Raw genomic sequence first — 22,061 nt, forward strand, 5'->3', positions numbered from 1 at the left:
TCCCTTGTGACTAAAGATGTTGAACATTTCTTTAGGTGTTTCTCAGCCATTTGGCATTCCTCAGCTGTGAACTCTTTGTTTAGCTCTGAACCCCATTTTTTTTCAAGCCAATAGAAAGCCTTTATTAGTCAGTAGGCAACTGCACTAGGTGCTCTGAACCCAAGTAAAGTTCTGAACCTTTCTCAGGGTGAGACTTTTTTTTCTTTTTTTTTTTTATTAACTTGAGTATTTCTTATATACATTTCGAGTGTTATTCCCTTTCCAGGTTTCCGGGTAAACATCCCCCTCCCCCTCCCCTTCCTTATGGGTGTTCCCCTCCCAACCCTCCCCCCATTGCCGCCCTCCCCCCATGGACTAGTTCACTGGGGCTGAACCCCATTTTTTAATAGGGTTATTTGTTTCCCTGCGGTCTAACTTCTTGAGTTCTTTGTATATTTTGGATATAAGGCCTCTATCTGTTGTAGGATTGGTCAAGATCTTTTCCCAATCTGTTGGTTGCGGTTTTGTCCTAACCACAGTGTCCTTTGCCTTACAGAAGCTTTGCAGTTTTATGAGATCCCATTTGTTGATTCTTGATCTTAGAGCGTAAGCCTCCTTATCTTTTTTGATGAATTTTAGTTGAAAATTGATTTTATTTGATATTAGAATGGCTACTCCAGCTTGCTTCTTCTGACCATTTGCTTGGAAATTTGTTTTCCAGCCTTTCACTCTGAGGTAGTGTCTGTCTTTGTCTCTGAGGTGTGTTTCCTGTAGGCAGCAGAATGCAGGGTCCTCGTTGCGTATCCAGTTTGTTAATCTATGTCTTTTTATTGGGGAGTTGAGGCCATTGATATTGAGAGATATTAAGGAATAGTGATCATTGCTTCCTGTTATATCCATATTTGGATATGAGGTTATGTTTGTGTGCTTTTCTTCTCTTTGTTTTGTTGCCAAGACGATTAGTTTCTTGCTTCTTCTAGGGTATAGCTTGCCTCCTTATGTTGGGCTTTACCATTTATTATCCTTTGTAGTGCTGGATTTGTAGAAAGATATCATGTAAATTTGGTTTTGTCATGGAATATCTTGGTTTCTCCATCTATGTTAATTGAGAGTTTTGCAGGATACAGTAACCTGGGCTGGCATTTGTGTTCTCTTAGGGTCTGTATGACATCAGTCCAGGATCTTCTGGCCTTCATAGTTTCTGGCGAGAAGTCTGGTGTGATTCTGATAGGTCTGCCTTTATATGTTACTTGACCTTTTTCCCTTACTGCTTTTAATATTCTTTCTTTATTTTGTGCGTTTGGTGTTTTGACTATTATGTGACGGGAGGTGTTTCTTTTCTGGTCCAATCTATTTGGCGTTCTGTAGGCTTCTTGTATGCCTATGGGTATCTCTTTTTTCCTGCGCTTGCCTCTGGCCATCAGAATATCTCTAGTGTTACTTTTTTTGCTATTTCTGACAGTGGCTAGACTGTCCTATAAGCCTGTGTGTCAGGAGTGCTGTAGACCTGTTTTCCTGTTTTCTTTCAGCCAGTTATGGGGACAGAGTGTTCTGCTTTCGGGCGTGTAGTTTTTCCTCTCTACAGGTCTTCAGCTGTTCCTGTGGGCCTGTGTCTGGTGTTCACCAGGCAGGTCACTTGCAGCAGAAAAGTTGGTCTTCCCTGTGGTCCCGAGGCTCAAGTTTGCTCGTGGGGTCCTGCCTACGAGCTCTGTGCGGTGGCTGCAACCAGGAAGATCTGTACTGCCGTTTCCGGGAGCTTCCGTGCACCAGTGTTCCAGATGGTTTGGTGTTTTCCTCTGGTGTCAGAGATGTGTGCAGAGTGCAGTCTCTTCTGGTTTCCCATGCATGTCTGCCTCTCTGTAGGTTTAGCTCTCCTTCCCACGGGATTTGAGTGCAGAGAACTGTTTATCTGGTCGGTCCCTTCAGGTTCAGGTGGTGTGTCTCAGGCGCAGGGGTCCTGCCGCTCCTGGGCCCTCCCCCACGGGAACCCAGAGGCCGTATACAGTTTCCTCTTGGGCCAGGGATGTGGGCAGGGGTGGGCAGTGTTGGTGGTCTCTTCAGCTCTGCAGCCTCAGGAGTGCCCACCAGACCAGGCAGTGAGGTCCCTCTCCCACGGGGTTTGGGAGCAGAGGGCTGCTGCGGGCCGGGATCCGTGGTTTTGGGACTCCCGGTAAAAACAGGAAGTGCCCGGTCCTAGAGGAATTTTGCCTCTGTGTGTGCTGAGTTCACCAGGCAGGTCTCTTGCAGCAGAAAAGTTTGTCTTACCTGTGGTCCCGAGGCTTATGTTTGCTCGTGGGGTGCTGCCTACGAGATCTGCATGGCGGCTGCAACCAGGAAGATCTGCACTGCTGTTTCCGGGAGCTTCCGTGCACCAGGGTTCCAGATGGCGTTTGGTGTTTTCCTCTGGTGTCAGAGATGTGTGCAGAGTGCAGTCTCTTCTGGTTTCCCAGGCGTGTCTGCCTCTCTGTAGGTTCAGCTCTCCCTCCCACGGGATTTGGGTGCAGAGAACTGTTTATCAGGTCTGTCCTTTCAGGTTCCTGAGGTTGGATGGGATTATTCCAATTCACTCTTGATCTGATAGCCTGAGCCATTGATGTTCTGTTCAGGAAACTGCCTCCTGTACCAATGCATTCAAGACTAGTTCTCACTTTTCTCTTATATTAGATTTAGTGTATCCAGTTTATGTCAAGTTCTTTGATCCACTACGACTTGAGTTTTGTGCAAGGTGATGAATATGGATCTATTTGCATTTTTCTTCATGCTGACATCCAATTTGACCAGCAACATTTGTCTAAGATGTGTTCATTTTTTCATTGTATGGTTTTGGCTTCTTTGTCAAAATTCTAGTGTCCATGGGTGTGGAGGTTTATTTCTGGGACTTCGGTTTGATTCCATTGATCAAGCTGTCTGTTTCTGTACTAATACCATGACATTTTTGTCAATGTTGCTCTGTATTACAGGTTGAAATCAGGGATGATGATTCCTTCAGAAGTTCTTTTATTGTTTAGTGTTGTTTTGGCTATCCTGGGTTTTTTGTTCTTTCCATATGAAGTTGAGAATTGCTCTTTCCTTGTCTGTGAAAAATTGTATTGGAATTTTGATGGGGATTGTATTGAATCTGCCGCTTGCTTTTGGAGAGATGACCATTTTCACTGTACCTATCCATGAGCATGGGAGGTTTTTCCATCTTCTGATATCTTCTTCAATTTCTTTCTTCAGGGACCTTAAGTTCTTATCATACAGATCTTTCACTTGCCTAGTTAGAGATACCCTAAGATATTTTATGATTTGTGACTATTGTGAAGGGTGATATTTCCCTAATTTCTTTCTCTGCCTGTTTTACATCCTATTCATAAAAGAAGGCTACTGATTTGTTTGAGTTAATCTTTTACTCAGCCACTTTGTTGAAGTTGTTTATCAGCTGTAAGCACTCTCTGGTATAATTTTGGAGGTTGCTTATGTATACTATCATATCATCTGCAAATAGTGATACCTTGATATCTTTCTTTCTAATTTGTATTCCCTTGATACCCTTTTGTTGTCTAATTTCTCTAGCTAGAACTTCAAGTACTATATTATATAGACTGGAAGAGAATGGGCATCCTTGTTTTATCCCTGATTTTAGTGGAATTGTTCAAATGTCTTCTCATTTAATTTGATGTTGGCTATTGGCTTGCTGTGTTGCTTTTATTATGCTTAGGTATGTGTCTTGAATCCCTTATCTCCTCAAGACTTTTAGCATGAAGGTTTGCTGTATTTTGTCAAAGGCTTTTTTTTTTCAGCATCTAATGAAATATGACTTTTTCTCTTTCAGTTTGTTTATATAGTGGATTATGTTGATTGATTTTCATATAGTGAACCATCCCTGTATCCCTGGAATGAATCCTAGTTGATCACAGTGAACAATGTTTTTGTTGTGTTCCTGAATTCATTTTTGTGAGAATTTTATAGAGTATTTTGGGTCAGTGCTCATAAGCAAGATAAGTCTGAAGTTCTCTTTCTTCGTTGAGTCTTTGTGTGGTTTATCAGGGTGACTGTAGCTTCATAAAATCAATTTGACAGTGTTCCTTCTGTTTCTCTTTTGTGGAGTCGTTTGAGAAGTATTGGCATTGGCTCTCCTTTGAAAGTCTTTTAGAGTTCTGCACTAAAACCACCTGTCCCTGGGCTGGTTTTTGGTGGGAGATTTTTAATGACTGCTTCTATTTCCTTAGGAATTGTGTGACTGTTTAAATAGTGGATCTGATCTTTACCTGGTAAGAGGCACTTATCGAGAAAAGTATCCATTACATTTAGATTTTCCAATTTTGTTGAGTACAGGCTTTTGAAGTAAAACCTAATGCCTTTAAAAATTTCCTCAGTTTTTGTTGTTCTCTCTCCTGTTTCATTGCTGATTTTGTTAATTTGCATACTGTTTCTGTGCCTTTTAACTATTTTGGCTAAGAATTTGTCTATCATGTTGTTTTTTTTAATAGAACCAGTTCTTGGTTTTCTTGATTCTTTGTATTATTTTCTTTATTTTTAATTTATTTATTTCAGCCCTGAGTTTGAATATTTTCTGCCATCTACTCTTCTTGGGTGTGTTTGCTTCTCTTTGTTCTAGAACTTTCAGGTGTGCTGTTATTTGTCACTATGAGATCTCTCTAATTTCTTCAGGAAGGCACTTTGTGCTATGAACTTATCTCTTATCACTGCTTTCCTTGTGTCCCATAAGCTTGAGTATGTTGTGCCTTCATTTTCATTGAATTCTAGAAAGGTTTTAATTTCTTTATTTTTTTTTACCTTACCAAGTGTTCATTGATTTGAGAGTTGTTCAGTTTCCATGAGTATGTTGTCTTTCTATTGTTTTTGTTGTCAAAGTCCAGCCTTAATCCATGGTGATCTGATAGAATGCATGGGGTTATTTCAATTTTCTGATATCTGTTAATGATTGCTTTAGAGAAGCTTCCGTGAGATGCTGAGAAGGTATATTTTTTTTTGTTTTGGGGTGAAAGGTTTTGTAGATATCTATTAGATTCATTTGGATAATAACATCTATTATTTTTACTGTTTCTCTCTTTAATTTCTATTTCAATTACCTGTTCATTGGTGGAAAAGGGGTGTTGAAGTTCCCCACTATTATTGTGTGGGGTTCAATATGTGAGTTGAGCTTTAGTAAACTTTCTTTTACAAATGTGTGTGCTCTTACATTTCAGACATAGATAGTCAGAATTGAGATGTCATTTAGGCAGATTTTTTTCTTTAATGAGTATTAAGTTTCCTTTCCTTTATCTTTTGATGACTTTTAGTTGAAAGTCTATTTTATAAGGTGTTAGAATGGCTATTCCAGCTTGTTTCTTGGGTCTGCTTGCTTGGAAAATGTTTTTCTAGCCCTTTACTCAGTGGTAGTGTCAATCTGCTTGCTGAAGTGTGTTTCCTGTATGCAGCAGAATGATGGATTCCATTTATATATACAGTCTGTTAGCCTGTGCCTTTTTATTGGCAGTTGGGTCCATTGATATTGAGAAAAGACCAATGATTGCTAGTCCATGCTATTTTGATGTTGGTGGTGATACTGTGTGTGTGTGTGTGGGGGGGTGATTCTCTTCTTTTGGCTTTACTGAGAGATGATTAATTTCTTGTGTTTACTTGGGTCTAGTTGCCCTCATTATGATGGAGTATTTTCTCTAGTATCCTCTGTAAGGCTGCATTAATAGAAATATATTGTTAAAGTTTGGTTTTGTCTTGAATATCTTGGTTTCCCCATCTATGATGATTTTTCTAGGTGTACTGGTATGGGCTGGCATCTCTAGTCTCTTACAGGCTGCAAGACATTTGTCCAGGACCTTCTGGCTTGTAAGGTCTCTCTTAATTAGTCAGGTGTAATTCTGATAGGTCTGCCATTATATGTTATTTGGTCCCTTACCCTTGCAGCTTTTAATATTCTTTCTTTGTTTTGTACATTTAGTGTTTTGGCTATTATGTGGCAGTAGGATTTTATTTTCTGATCTAATCTACTTGGTGTTCTGTTGGCTTCTTTTACGTTTATGGCCATCTCTTTATTTTATTTATTTATTTATTTATTTATTTATTTATTTATTTATTTATTTATTTATTTATTTATTTTAGGTTAGAGAGGTTTTCTTCTCTGGTTTTGTTGAAGATGTTTTCTGACCCTTTGAACAAGGACTCTTCATCCTCTTCTATTCCTACTATTTTTAGGTTTGGTCTTCTCATAGTGTCCCAAATTTCCTGGATGTTTTGATTCAGAAACTTTTTATATTTGGCATTTTCTTTGACTGTTGCATCAGTTTCTTCTATGATTCCTTCTACGCCTGATACTTGCGTCTGTAGATCTTGTTCTCTTTCCTGGGATTTCCATCTCCAGGGTTGCCTCCATTTGTGTTTTCTTTATTGCTTTTATTTCCAGTTTTAGGTCTTGGACCATTTTATTTATTTCCTTCCCCAGTGTGACTATATTTTCCTATATTTCTTTAAGGGATTTACTTGTTTTCTATTTAAGGTCTTCTACCAGTTTAATTGTGGTTTCTATATTTCTTTAACGGATTTATTTATATCCTCTTTAAAGGCTTCTATCATCTTCCTGAGGTGAGATTTAAGGTCACAGTCTTGCTTTTCAGATATGTTAGGATATTCAGGGCTTGCTGTTGTAGGGGGAGCTGGGTTCTGATGGTGCCATATTGCACTAGCTTCTGTTGGTTATGTTCTTGTGCTTGTTTTTCACCATCTGGTTTTCTCAAATGTTGCCTGGCCTGGTAGTCTATGGGAGTAATAAGCCTCTGGGACTGAATTTCTCAGACAGCTGCAGGCCTCCCAAAAGGCAGGAAGAACTGAGGGCTGGGGTGTGAGGTGCTGATAACTGATTGCAGGTGGAAGTATGAACCAGAGCGATGATGAGCTCTGGTTGGGCAGGGCAGAGCTCATGGCTTCTAGGCTTGCTGGGGTCCCAGCCAGCCAGGGGATTGGGGCATGGGCATCTCACCTATGTCTCTAGGTTGGAGCAGCCCTCCTGGGAAGCAGACATAGCTGTGGGGTGGTGAGCAGTTTGATGATCTGAGATTGCAGGTGAAGGTGTGATATGAATGTACTTTTCAACCTAAGGATTTTACACTTAGTTTTAGAACTTTCTTCTGCCTGTGAGATTTCCTATTTGTTCCTGTTTTCTGGAAACCTATTGAATTTCTCTAAAGTGGTTACTTAAAATTCTCTGCCAGTTTTTTTCCACCCTGGTTATTGTCTAATAGTACCTTGTACTTTACATTGTTTTGTTAGGTAAAGTTACAGTTCTTGAAATCTTTTATCTGTTAGCTTAGAGGTCATCTGGACAGTTGAAGATCAGTTATTGATCCCAATCTTCCTAAGCTGAATTTGTGCCTTTAAAAAAATCTGCCTATTTTCTGTGACTGTAGTCACTTTCACTTTTTTCAGCATTGGATGGCACTGTGGCCCAGGTATGTTGGGAGTTTAATTTTGGATTATTTTTATTGTTTCAGTACTAGAGGGAAGCTTGTGTTCATATTTGTCCCAACTATACTATTGTTCAAAATAAGGGAATAAGCTAAAAGAGTAGCCTCAGAAGCATCTTTATAGGTCTGGCGTCAGTTCCTAGTCTGTGGTTAGATGATACAGATTTTTGCCTGACTTTAGGCAGTCACCATGTATGAATCAGCTGCAAACTTACATGTAACACCAGTGCCACAAAATTGTATCATAGTCTGGGCCTGCAGTCCTTTGTCTCCTATCAGAATAAGACTGGATTTAGACCCATCTTCTTGCTGCTATGGGCTCTCTATAGCTGAATTGGACTCGTGGACCAAAAGCATTGCAACAAGGTACAATATGCTGAGCTGGGTCCTACCTGAGTTTAATAGCTACTGGACCTTGCACAGTGTTAGGAAAATAACTACTCATTCCAAGGCTAGAACTGATGTAGTTGAAACTTGGTTTTATCCCCAAGTACATAGGTCTCCTCTTAATGCTGAAGCCTGTCTGACAGGATTTTCTGAGCACTGTATGTGGCACTTTCAGGTTTTAGTGGTTGCCTGTAGTCACCATGGTAGCCCGACACTGTGCACAGATAGAGGGCTGCATTATATTTTTGCTTTGTCCTTCAGTGTGAGGAGTTCTTGCTCTGTCATTCAGTATTAGAGCCAGACACTTGATCCAGGGCAGTTACAGTGGCTCAGTTCACAGGTGTTGGCCCCTTGGTAGGAGTCATGGGCTTTACCCAACATTGTTTCTCTGTGCCTGAAATGGTACTGCATTCCAAATCTATGAAGTGGTGCTTCTTCCTGTGACAAGAGTAGCTGCCAGTTGGAGAGGAGATGATGTAGGTAACTCTTTCTTCAGTGGCATACTTCATGTTCTTATTATACTAATGGCAAGTACCGTGGTCCCGTACCTGATTTCCTTTCATCTCATGAAGAGAACCTGAAGAAATATTTAGCCTGGTATACTTGTGTAGAGAAAGCAACAGATGAATTTGATTGGCTGACATCCAATTCTCTACCACAGTTTCCCAAACCTGCTACCTTTCTTTAAAAGTATTTTGTTCCATTTCTTCTTTGCCATACTGCCTCATCCAACTATAACACTAGATATTTTTCATAACTGTTTCAGTGAATTCCCTCACGAAAATGTGATGCACTTAAGCAAGTTCTGACTGGCAGGGACTTTGAGTTCTTATAGAACCTGTAAATAGAAGAAGGAAGAGGAGATGTGTAAACAGGCCAACTTTATCCCAAAGTATGTTGTGCTTAGTAATGCCAGTTTATTACCCCTTCCCTTAGATTATGGTTTGCTTTTGAGAAATTACCAGAATTAGGAAAAAGTTACATTTGATACTTTTCCCAGTGTTCTTTTTATCCTTTTATGGAAAAAAGGATATTTTTAAGGCCTCACATTTTGATTCCAGATATCAGTTTCTCTTTGGAGCACTTTGAATTTTTTTTCTAAACTCACCTTCCCAGACCCACCTCACTACAAAAAGGAAAGTTACAGAAAATAGGAAGTATAATTATGAATGGTCTTCCATAATTATCTGCTCATCTTCCATAGGCAAAGCCTTCTGAAGACTCACCCTCTCAGAAATAGCACATGGATTTGCTTAGACTTTGAAGTCCCATCACTTTATCTATAAACTTACTTGAATTAATATATTATGCATTTGAGGGTATATTAGTATTATTCACTGGATAGAACTTGTGAGGATAAATATTATCATTATTAATTATAGCCATTTATTAATAAGAAACTATTAATAACCATGAGCATTATTGCTTGAGTTGACTAATTTATTAAGTTTAGCTAGGGGATAAATGATAATTACCATGGTCTCTAGGTAATGATCTTGGTTCTATTCCAGTACTGTCTAAGGTAATATTTAGGTACTTTGTTTCTCTTTCACCTTCCAGATTCTATGTTTTGCAAAAAGTCTGTTTGTTCTTGACATCATATTGTTCAAAATCTATTTCCTTAATTTGGACCAAGGCTTATGCTTTTTCGAAGGTTTGTATTACAGATTATCTTGCCAGGTTAAAAAAGTTCATTGATACAGAGGCAAGGAGATTTCTGTTTGCGCAAGGCTGGCCTCATGTACAGAGCAAGTTCTAGGGCAGCCAGGGAAACACAGAGAAACACTGCCTCAAAAAACAAAAAAACAAAAACAAAACAAAACAAAACAACCAACCAATCAAAACAAAATCCGAAACCCCCAAAACAAAAAACAAACAAAAAACCCCACAAACAAACAAAAATACAATGGTGTTCCCTTTAGTGGTACATAATAAATCTCCATGGGAACATATCATGGTTTCCAATGAATGTGCTTTCTTTGTCTTCCTGCTTAAGCTTGCACAGCTTTCCCCATTCTCCATCCACCCCATTCCAGTTTTGGCTGGAACTGCCAAGTCCAAAAGCTACTCAGGTCAACACAGCTTCCAGTACATGCCTTGCTCAAAGGCAGGCACCAGCTGCTATATTGGGTTTCTAGAAATTACTTGTCAAAGGCAGTTGTCCCTATATTTTCCTTCTGTGAAGAAATGTTATCCAGTACTTGTTGAGAGCTGTTGGCTCAAATATTTGCTTCCTTCAGTTTGGGAACTGGGCAGTGTGAACAAGTGAGTGCATCAGATATAAATATCACAGGAGAGTTGACAGTTCCTAATGTTGCATGGACAGATAAAGGGGGAGCCAAAAGTAACAAAGGAATCCCAGAAATGCTTGATATGGTAGTATTAAAATCACCTTAGTTATTTTATGTGCATACATGGTTCATTTGCTCAAGAATCTTTTGGCTCATTCAAACTATAAATATTAGTAAGTATGTGACAAATGTATTTGAACTTGGATATTAACATATTTCTGTATTCTTACTCCTCAGTTTGTTTCTCTTATGAAATGAGCTAAGTTCTCTTCTAATTCAATTGAAACAAAATTCAAAGTACAGTTACAACAGTAATTTATAAACTCACACCTGAATTCTTCTGTCAAGCAACCAAAATTCTTTAATGGTCTCCTTTCACACAGTCCTGTCATCTTACCCCTGCCTCCACAAAACCTGCTCCTTTAACTAACTTTGATCCTATGCCAGCATGCCATCATATTGCATCTTCCACTCAAAGCATTATAAAAATAGAAGTGTCATGGGGGCACTGGGAAACAGAAGAGTTCTTGGTGGCAGGGGATGAGACAGTGTGGGGAGAGGTGATGCCAAAGAACTGGTCAGCAAGGCATACTTGAAATGTTTCACTGTTGGCTCTCTATAAAATAGGTTCAAAGAACAAAAAAAATAGAGACTTACTTGGTATTGAATACAAATATCTGCATTGTGATTATTAGGTGGAAAAACCCTGAAAGTATATAACCAGATCAGTTGGTCATAGATCTCTAGTTAAATTCCATGTGCTAATTGGAGTCTTAAGCATTCAGACCTAAAGTATGTGTGTCCTGGAAACCAAGTAGAATAACAGTATGTTGCTAGGCTGGAAGAAACAACTCCATTTTTGCCATTTGGCACTGAACAACATATGTCGAGTTACTCCTTTGCTTCTTGACATTTAAAACATGTCATAATGTGGCACTATATATGTTGTTAGACACTTCCATATTAAGGCAACAGTGATATCAACATATTTTCTGACATTCTACTTGAGTATAAACATAGATTTTCATGCATTGAGTTGAATGAAAACATCATTCAGATACTTTATAAATTTCCAATAACATGTTCTTTGTGTTAAGAATTTTTTTGTATTTACATTACTCATTTGAAATTTACAATGATTGCAATGAATATTTTGTAACTTGGTCCTTTTAACAACAGTGTGACTAGGTAATTACTATTAGCATCATATACTTATGGAAGAACAAGACAGGGGATTGGTTTAGTGTGATAATGATTTGGAGTGGCGCCCTTTGTGGAACAGCTAAGGATAGTAGCTAGATATTTTTAAATTCTAGTCTCAGTCTTAATTTCATTTCTTTATTTCAATGGTTACAAGATATTATACAGTCTCTATAACATTTGCTTTTTTGCTTTGGTTCTTTTTGTTGTTGCTGTTCTACCTTCAAATATTTGGTGACATTTGCTGCTCAACTATGAGAATGTTCAGTTGCTCTAGCAGGCTCCACTTTTTCACAATGCATTCCCTTCTATCACTACCTCCTAAAGTTGACTTTATGGAGTATACTTATGCTTTGAATTTTGATTTCAGTTTGTATTTAATTGCATACCTTTATTTTTACTACATAAATTTTATTTTAACTAAAAACATAAAATATAATTTGGAAATAACTTGGAGTGAGATTCTTATGTAATTTTGTGCTTTTTAAGAAAATAATTATTTAGTCAGGTGAGACTGTGCTCACCCATACTCCAGGCAGAGGCAGAGGCCAGGTGGAGGTGGAGGCACAGAGGCAGAGGCCGGTAGATCTCTGTGAATTTGAGGCCAACTTGGATTACACACAGAGGTTACATGGAACATATTAAGATAGTGAGGAGGGACCTGTGGGAGGGAGGAGAGAGAGAGAGAGAGAGAGAGAGAGAGAGAGAGAGAGAGAGAGAGAGAGAGAGAGAGAGAGTTTGTGGGGAACAGCTGGCTGTGGAGGTCAGAAAAAGGTGTTAAATCCCCTGAAGATAGATGTATAGTCTGTTATGACCAATGTAGTCAAGGAATTGAATTCAGGTTTTCTGTAAGACTTGTGAGCACTTTTAATCACTGAGCCACCTACTTAGTCCTACAAACTATTTTTGATGGTTGGTTGCATTTCCACCAGACATGAAGGAAGGAACCACTTTTTATGTACCTTCAACAAAACTTGTTACTTTAACCTGAATGTCTTTGTACCCTCTAAGACTCATGTAGTGAAACCTTTTCCCTAATGCAATAGTGTTTGTTTGTTTTGTTTTGTTTTTGTTTTTTTTTTGAGACAAGGTCTCACGATGTGGTCCTGGCTTGGCCAAAATTCTGTGTAGACCAGGCCATCCTCAGATGCACAGAGATCTGCCTGCCCTTGTGGCCCAAGTGTGGGATTAAAGACATGTGCCACAAAACAGGGTCCCAATGCAATAGTATTAAAAGAGGGGACACCTAAGAGGTGATTAGTCATAAAGGCACAGACCCTAACTGCATCCTAAGACTGAGACATGAAGGCAAACCATTATGGGTGGGATTAGAACCCATTTTAAAGAGATAAACTAAATAAAATTATTTTCTTAAAAAAAATCAAAGTCAGAATACAATAGAGATATCTATGTACCTGTTTTATAACATTTTTATTAGCTTACAAAGCCACAAGGAATCACATAACTATTTACATAAGAAGACCGTATAGCATGTAATGTGATGTATAAATATATATAGTTTTAATAAACTTTTCTCATCTGGCTGATGACACGCCCTCTAAGAACCAAAGACCACCCAGTAAAACTCTCAGTACCATAAATGACAAACTCTCTTTTGAGTTGTTGGCTAGGGCTGTTTAAAAGACTCCCAAAACAAACAGCTTATTGTTGCTGTCTTTGGTTACCATCCGGAGGTGGAAAGTAAGTGCCTATTGCTCAAGATACCATGCACTTCAGAAACAGGGCCCCGAGGCCCCTGAGCTGGAACTGACTTGCATGTTGCCTCCCCAAGGACTAGCTTTCATGGGACCAGAAGGTATTATGCAAGCTTCCAAAGGAGGGAGGTAACCATCAGTCATCCCCAGCTATGACACTTATGTTCTACATCAATGACCAGCATGGCACACTAACTCTAAAGAGTAGTGGCACACATACCTTGGTGGATCCAACAGCTTTAATTGGACTTAAGACCCACTCAAGAAAAGGAATATCATGCTCAATAGTGGAACTTTAACCAACTACTCAGTGCTATTGAAATTATGGTTATTAAAGAAGAATCTACAATGATTAATTTACTGTAGTGACACATTCTCTCGCATTAATCTATAAACATTTATCCTTATTTCCACAGGTAAGTGTAGTCTTTGCCCTTCATCAAGGAGACCATTACCACAGTCAACCAAAATGCAGAGATGTGGAACCAAGTTTCAATGAATACATCCACAAAACCACTTTTGCACCTAAAGTTCAGGGAACATTGGGAAGAGGGACTGGAAAGATACTAAGAGCCTGTGGATCAGAAAGTTTGCTGTGAGAATATGTCTCCAAGGAACACCAGAAGCTACCCCCATAAAGTCTCTCCCATATGTGAGCCAAACAAGGATGACACCAATGAACATGTTAAACTGGAAAGGGAAAGTTGCATGAGGCTTCGTTCCAACACAAAGAACTGTATCATCTATCCCATAGCTCCATTTCTTACCTTCCAAAAGATCTCTTTCTCTCATGATACTTTCTTGTTTCATGACCTATAAGCATATATACGTAAGCATACATATACGTATGATTTAAAAAGACTGGTGTGTGTGTGTGTGTGTGTGTGTGTGTGTGTGTGTGTGTGTGTGTGTTTGTGTGTAAGCTCAAGCTCAGATACCTATGGGGGCAAAGCCATTGGGATTCACTAAATCTGAATTTATAGGCAATTGTGAGGCACCTGACATGGGTGCTGAGAATCAATCATCTTGGGTCCTCTACAAGAGCAGGACATACCCTCAACCAAGGCTCTTAACCACTCATCTCTATACTCCTGGTATCTAAGATTTTAAATGTGGGTTCTGTATAGGAGAAAAAATGTGGTATTTATTTTTTTTGTGTCTAGCTTCTTTCATTTATAATCATTTTCAGTTTTATGAATTTTCCTTCAAATGCTATGGCTTCATTTTTCTTTACAGGTACATAAAATTCCATTCTGCACAAATATATTTAGGGGAGCACTTTCCAGAGTAGCTAAAATATGCTTCCAACCTATGAATAGTAAGAAAAATGTGGTATATAAGCACAGTGGGGTTTTATTAATCCATTAAGAAGGACGCAATTATACCATTTTCAGGAAAATGGATATTGCAGGCAATCATAATAATGACTGAAATAAGACAAATTCAGAAAAATAAGTTCCCCATGTTTTTGCTCACATGTGGAATCAAGATGTAAATAGACACTTTAAAGCAGAATGGTGTTAGGGACTAAAGGGAAGGGTTAAAAAAGGCAGTTGTGTGAATATAATTAAAATATATTATATGCATGTATAAAAATGACTCAAATCCATTATTTTGTTTAACTAATATTTGGTCCTATAGATATAAAATTAGTCTTATGGAGAGATTTCTGGCAATGTAAAGTCATTTAGCCATCTTAGAAATAGTTTTGTGGTTTTTTAAAGCAAGCAAGCAAGTAAGCAAGGAAATAATTCAACAATTACAGAATTGCCATATCACAAACAAGTGAAAACATATTCTTGCATAACTTTTGAAGTAGTATTTCATACAAGAATATTCAAACATATTCTTCCATAGTAACTTTTATAATATTATAGTACATGTTAGTCAAAACATACACTTGTTGGGAATTGATTCTAATGCTTTGTCTCTTATTCCATATATATATATATATATATTCCATTATATGTGTGTGTGTGTGTGTGTGTGTGTGTACATATATATCCCACCCACCCACTCCCACCTCAATGCCCTGGCATTCCTCTACACTGGGGAAAAGAGCTTTCACAGGACCAAGGGCCTCCTCCCATTGATTCCTGACAAGGCCATCCTCTGCTACATATGTGGCTGGAGTCATGGGTCCCTCCATGTGTACTCACTGGTTGGTGGTTTAGTCCCTGGAAGCTCTGGGGAGTCTGGTTGGTTGATATTGTTGTTCTTCCTATGGGGTTGCAAACCCCTTCAGCTCCTTCAGTCCTTTCTCTAACTCCTCCATTAGGGGTCCCTTATTCAGTTCAATGGTTAGCTGCAAGCATCCTCATCTGTATCAGTAAGGCTCTGGCAAAGCCTCTTAGGAGACATCCATATTAAGCTTCTGTCAGCAAGCACTTCTCGGCATCAGCAATAGTAACTGGGTTTGGTGGCTGCGTATGGGATGGGTCCCCAGGTAGGGTATTCTCTGAATGACTTTTCTTCAGTCCCTGCTCTACTCTTTGTCCATGTATTTCCTCCTGTGAGTATTTTATTCTCCCTTCTAAAAAGGAATGAAGGATCCACATTTTGGTCTTCCTTCTTCTTGGGTTTCATATGGTCTGTGAATTGTGTCTTTGGTATTCTGAGCTTTTGGGCTTATCAGTGAGTGCATACCATGTGTTGTATGTATACTAGTCTGCTAGCCGTAGGGAGGATTAGAAATGCACAAATATTGAGCTAGTAGTCAAGGCATATCAACATCAGCTGGTGTGTGTGTGTGTGTGTGTGTGTGTGTGTGTGTGTGTGTGTGTGTGTTGAGAATCCAAAGAGCTCCTGGGCCAGTGCAACCTATGCACGACCTGCCAGGAGCTAAAGTGTATTACTTAAATCAGCACTACATACAATGTAAGATTATTTAGCCATAGAAAAGAATTAAATTCTGACATGTGTTGCAACACACATACCCTATTTGGTGTATATGGTTAAGCATGAGCACCACAATGGGGAGGTTTGCGGACTACTTGTGGAAGTCACTTGTTTCCTTTCCATCATGTGGAAGGGCTCTGGGGGTTCAATTCCGATTGTCAGGCTTGGGATCAATGCCTCTATATACTAAGCAATCTTATTTATCCCTTAAATGAGTTTTAAACATATTACCCTACTTCAAATAAGTCAGATAAAAATGTGCTTCTATGTGTGTGATACGATGAGAATTGGAAAATTTATAGATTTGGAAGTAGATTATAGGTTGTGCAAAAAAAGGATGGGAATAAGGGTTGTTGTTTAGTGAATGCAGTTTCTATTGGGGAAGACGAGATGTTTTAGAAATAGTGTGTTGTTACACAATAATGTGAATGTAAGCAATGTTGCTGTAATTATTTCCTGGAATTTTTTTCAGATATTGGTTTATTTGAAGTGGTAATTGTTATCTTCTTTTTACCACACTACCTATATTCTGTCCTTCAAAGAATTTTACCACAATTTACAATTCCCCAAACCAGAAACCTGAAGGAATTGCCCCTTCCCTTTTTAAAAATCTAATTCTCTTCTTCTTACTTCTAGCTTTTTCTGTCTCAAATTATCTTTCAAGGCTTTTTGCTTCCATCTAACCCAGAGTTATCTACTTTCTATACGAAGATTCATCAGTTTCTTAGCCAGTCTCTTATAATAGACAAAGTTTACACATGATTTTTTTTCTTTTTGCCTCTCTTCTGTTCTTCTTTGGATTATCTGAAAATATGCATGGAATTCTTAGTAAGTTTACCATTGTCTGCAGAGTAAATTCCAAAGGTCTTAATTTGTAGTTCTGCTAGACCCTTCATGGCCTGCTTCTTTTGCACTATCTAGCCACATGCTTCTAGTCAGCCTTATCCTTAGTTCTAAACATAGCAAAACAGTTGCAGTGTTTACATCTGCTTCCTCACTAGGGATCCTTGAGGGATTATATCTCATTGATTCATTTATCCTCCGAACCTGGCACAGTACACCACATGTAAGAGAGCCTTAATAAGTGTATGTCACGTGCATGAACTTACCGTATTTTCTTACATCACTTTAATAATTTTAAGATTTAAATATGTAGGCTGTCACCTGCTTATTTGCTAGCACCTTTGCTCATAAATATTAAATGATCTTGTTTCTAATAAAAATGAAGGCTCCAAATGAACAATATTCACAAACAATAAAATGCACAATAAGTAATATAAGCTTCTGTCTGTCTATTCTTAGCTTTAGTATACACAGAAAGAAGCCCTCTGTTGACATGATGTAAACCAAAAAGATTTTATTCATCTCACTCCTTAGGAATTGAGGACCATTGAGCAATTTACTTTTGAAAAAGATAAATTATGGTGTTACCCATATCTACTCTACATAACTGGTGCTGTGAAGGATTAAATGAGACAATATATGAAAGTTTATCATGGAATATTATTAGAACCACTTTGAAACAATTAGAGCCACTTTGAAGTCCTTCAGGGGAATAGATTGTTAGTATAAATTCATTTCATGAGATAAAGTATTTTCATTTTGATATTTGTATTGGGGTAAAAATTCATGGTTATTAAGTTTTCAGATTTACCCTACTTAATCTTTAGTGGGAAATGGTCAATGAATAACTACTGACTTTACTTTTTGTCTGAATTAGGCTGGAGTTTCAATGCTGCAGTATTCAAGTTGGAAGTAGAACTGTATTTAGTTATCATGACAAAATTTTGGAAAAATCTGAATTATTGTTAGGAGGAAAAATGAGATAGTACATAGGAATTACTTCTTAATAACTCTCACTACATTTTGTTTCAGTTCCATTTTAAATAAACAGATAAATGTTCAGTATTAAATAATTTTAGCTACTCTCCAAATGTTCTAGATGTTTAAGAAAACAAACTATTAAAACCCTGACTGTGATGGTTAAGATTGTTGAATATTTTTCTAGTATTTCTCAGCCATTTATATCTCTTCTTTTGAGAACTCTTTTTTTAGTTCCATGCCCTATTTTTAAATTGAGTTGTTTGTTTTCTTAATGTTCAGTGGGTGTTTTTTTTTAGTTCATTGTATATTTTAGAGCAGTGGTTCTCAATTTTCCTAATGTTATAACCCTTTAATGCACTTCCAGAAAATCATACGTGGGTATATCTGCATGTGAGCAGACCTGCCTGGAGACAGATATAGGAGCAGTATTTCAGCTCCTAAGACCATAGAAAATACGTGTTTTCCAATGGTATTAAGTGACTGACCCCATAGGGGTTGTGATTTACAGGTTGAGAACTGCTGTTATAGATATTATTCCTCTATCAGAAATATAGCTAGTTAAAATTTTGCCCATTTTATAGACCGTCTTTAGACTCAGATGGCAGTGTCCTTTGCTGTAGAGAAATCTTTTAGTTTTATGAAGTCTCATTTATTATTTATTAGTCTTGATGCCTGAACTACTATAATCTTGTTTAGAAAGTCCTTTTCTGTGACAATAAGTTAAGGTGCAGTCCTTATATTCTCCTCTATCAGATATGGCTACTGATGCAATGGTGGTGTGAACCTCAATGAGTTAATTGTGTCCCCTAAAAAGGTACACTGAAGGTGACAGCTATTTGGATAATACTTAATCCATATCAGAATGTGACCTTAGGGAATCAAAGAGGAATGCAATGACTAAGAAGTTCACACATAAAAACATCTTTTCAGTGACTCCTAAGTCCAGCACTAGGCCTCTGGCTTCTGGCACACAATCAATAAGAGATCACCACCAGGACTCCTCTCAGATGTCTTGCAGTTAGTTGCCCTGTGTCATGGAGATCCGGCAACTGTGGCCCCTTCATGTGGGAGTAACCAATCACTTTCTGATTGTTGTTGAGTTCCACTCCACAAGATGAAACCCATACCTAGTACCATTAATGGGTCAAGACATTATGGCTAGATAGGTTAAAGGCCCTAAGGAACCTACTACTATGATTCTGCTAAATGAACACAATATTAAACCAATTGCTAATTATACCCATAAATCGACACACCTACCAACCTTCAATGGCCAGTTGGAGCTATATTTTCATCATTTCCTTCATGGTGATTATATAAAAATTGCCAGTTGGAAAGACTTGAGTACACTGCACCCAATGGGGGAAAGGCACAGCCATCACTGCATTAGAACATAAACCAAGTGAACTGAGAGTCCACCGAGCAGGAGCTTCCTCTTTTACAAATGAAACAAGTTATGTTGCTGAGCTTCGTTCACTGAGTGTTTCTTCATGAGGCACTGAGATTATTTTTTGCTTCTAACAGGATCATTATGGATATAATTAGTTAAGATGACTTCATAGTAGAGCAAGGTTGAGTCTGAATCTAATATGAGTAGATTGTTGTTGTTATATATATAGGGGCATTTGGAGAGAGAGAAAGCGAACATGGTTGTATGATAAATAGGAATAGCTGATGGCAGTAGAAGCCAGAAGAGGCAAGGAAGAAAGTGCCCTGAAACCTTTACAGGGACCAGCCATTTAGTTTCTAGAGCTGTGAGACAGGTTTGGCTATTGATTCAAAGTCTGTCTGTCTGTCTGTCTGTCTGTCCATCTACCTATCTATCTAATGTAATGTTAAGCTTAAGGAAATCACTATGTCCACTGCTTTAAACTTATTCTTTCTTTATGGTAAGCACATTCAAAATCGTCCCTTTAATTCTTTTGAGATATATCAAATGCACCATTCCTCTTTAGGACTGATGAAAGCACAGAAGAAACAGAGCCAACAGCTCAAGATGAAAAGAATAGCAATTATTTATATAATAACACAATTGCTAAGAAAGAAATTATGAAAATGATAAAGCCTAATATACACAAAGATGCTTAGTACAAAATTTAACCAACGAAGGAGACAATTTCTATAGGGGAAATTATAAAATAAAAATATAAATAAAAAGATGTAAACAAATAACTACAAAATTCATATGGAAGTACCAATACCCCAGAACAGCCAAGAGAACCTTGAAAAAGCGGAGCTAAGGCGTCTAAGTACTGCTGCATAGCCGTGGGGCCAAGGTCCACGCTCTTTCGTTGTAAATAGTCATGTAGATTAATGGAACAGTTTATAAATTAAAACAAATCCATGAAGCCAAGTGATGCTTGACAAAGTTGTCCCAAACAAACAATGGAGACATTACTGTTTCTTCAAAAATAGTGCTTCGAGAGCTTGAAGGGGCTCGAGACCCCATATGTACAACAATGCCAAGCAACCAGAGCTTCCAGGGACTAAGCCACTACCTAAAGACTATACATGGACTGATCCTGGACTCTGACCTCATAGGTAGCAATGAATATCCTAGTAAGAGCACCAGTGGAAGGGGAAGCCCTGGGCCCTGCTAAGACTGAACCCCCAGTGAACTAGACTGTTGGGGGGAGGGCGGCAATGGGGGGAGGGTTGGGAGGGGAACACCCATAAGGAAGGAGAGGGGAGAGGGGTTAGCGGGATGTTGACCCGGAAACAGGGAAAGGGAATAACAATCGAAATGTATATAAGAAATACTCAAGTTAATAAAAAAAAAAGAAAACAAAAAAAAAATAGTGCTTCGAAATCTGGAGATACACATGTAGAAGGTTGAAATTTGACTGACTGTCTTATTCTATAAAAAACAATCAACTAACAATTCATCAAAGATCAAAATTTAAGAAACCCAAATAACCTGAAATTATGGAAGTACAAGAGGAAAACAGAATAACTCCCCAAAGTAAACCCCCATAGACATTGACATGAGCACATTTTAAAAAGATAATTTCAAAAGCCTAGGAAACAAAACTAAAAAAGGAATAGGTGGGATTATATAAAATATAAATGCTTCTGTACATAGCCACATGAAAGCACACATAAGTGCATGCAAAACCTTATATCTACAACTAACCCAATTAAAGATGGGAGAATGATCTGAATACACAAATCTCAAAAGAAATAGAAATAGTCAACTAATATATTTAAAATGATTGATATGATAACTTATCAGGGAAATTCAAATCAAAATACAATGAGCTATTTTACTCTAGTTACAGTAGCTATTAGAAGAATAACAAAAATATCAACAAATATTATTCAGACAGATGCAGACACCCACAGCCAAACAGTGCATGGAGTTTGGGCACTCTTATGGAAGAATGGGAGGAAGGATTGTGGTCCCTAAGGGGATAGGAGCTCCACAGAAAGACCAACAGAATCAACTAATCTGAATCCTTGGACCTCTCAGAGACTGAACCACCAACAAAAGAACATACATAGACTGGACCTAACCCCCTTGCCCCACACATATGTAGCAGATGTGCTGCTTTGTCTTCATGTGGGTCCCAAACAAGTGGAGCAGGGACTATCCCAAAAGCTGTTGCCTGTTGGTGGGATATGTTCTTCTAGTTGGGCTGCCTCATCTGGCCTCAGCTGGAAAGGATGTGCCTAGTCTTGCAGAAACTTGGTGTACCAGGGTAGGGGTATATCCAGGGGGTATCCACCCACTCAGAGGGGAAAGGGAGGAGGTATGTGGGTGACCAGTCATGGGGAAGTGAGTGGGATGAAAAGTGAATAAGTAAAATAATGATAATAATAATAATAATAATAATAATAATAATAATAATATAACAATAATACACAATTATTTGAATAAAAACCACGAAAATTATTTGACATACTATGAAAAACAAGAAGTAACGAATCTTGGTCAAGGTGTAGAAAAAAAGGAAGAATTTATTATTATTATATTTTTATAATGATCATGAAAAACACTATAGTAGTTTTCAGGAAAACTAAAAATAGACTACCATATGACCCAGCTACCCCATTTTGGGAGTGTATAAAAATGAAATGAGACCAGAATAGCAAGTAGCGACTCTCATATTTATTGCAGCTCTATTCAGAATAGGTAAGACATGGAATCAAATTCAGCAAATTCTTCAGCCAGAAAGAAGAATAAAATTGTGTTATTTTCAACAAAATAAATGGAACTAGAGAATTTTATGACAGGTGAAATAAACCAGACACAAAGTGAGTGATGAGTAGCATATGGCTTCTTTTCTACATGGAGGTTAGAAAAG

This window comes from Rattus norvegicus, chromosome X, assembly GCF_021556685.1.
Source record: "Rattus norvegicus strain SHRSP/BbbUtx chromosome X, alternate assembly SHRSP_T2T, whole genome shotgun sequence".
Lineage (NCBI taxonomy): Eukaryota > Metazoa > Chordata > Mammalia > Rodentia > Muridae > Rattus > Rattus norvegicus.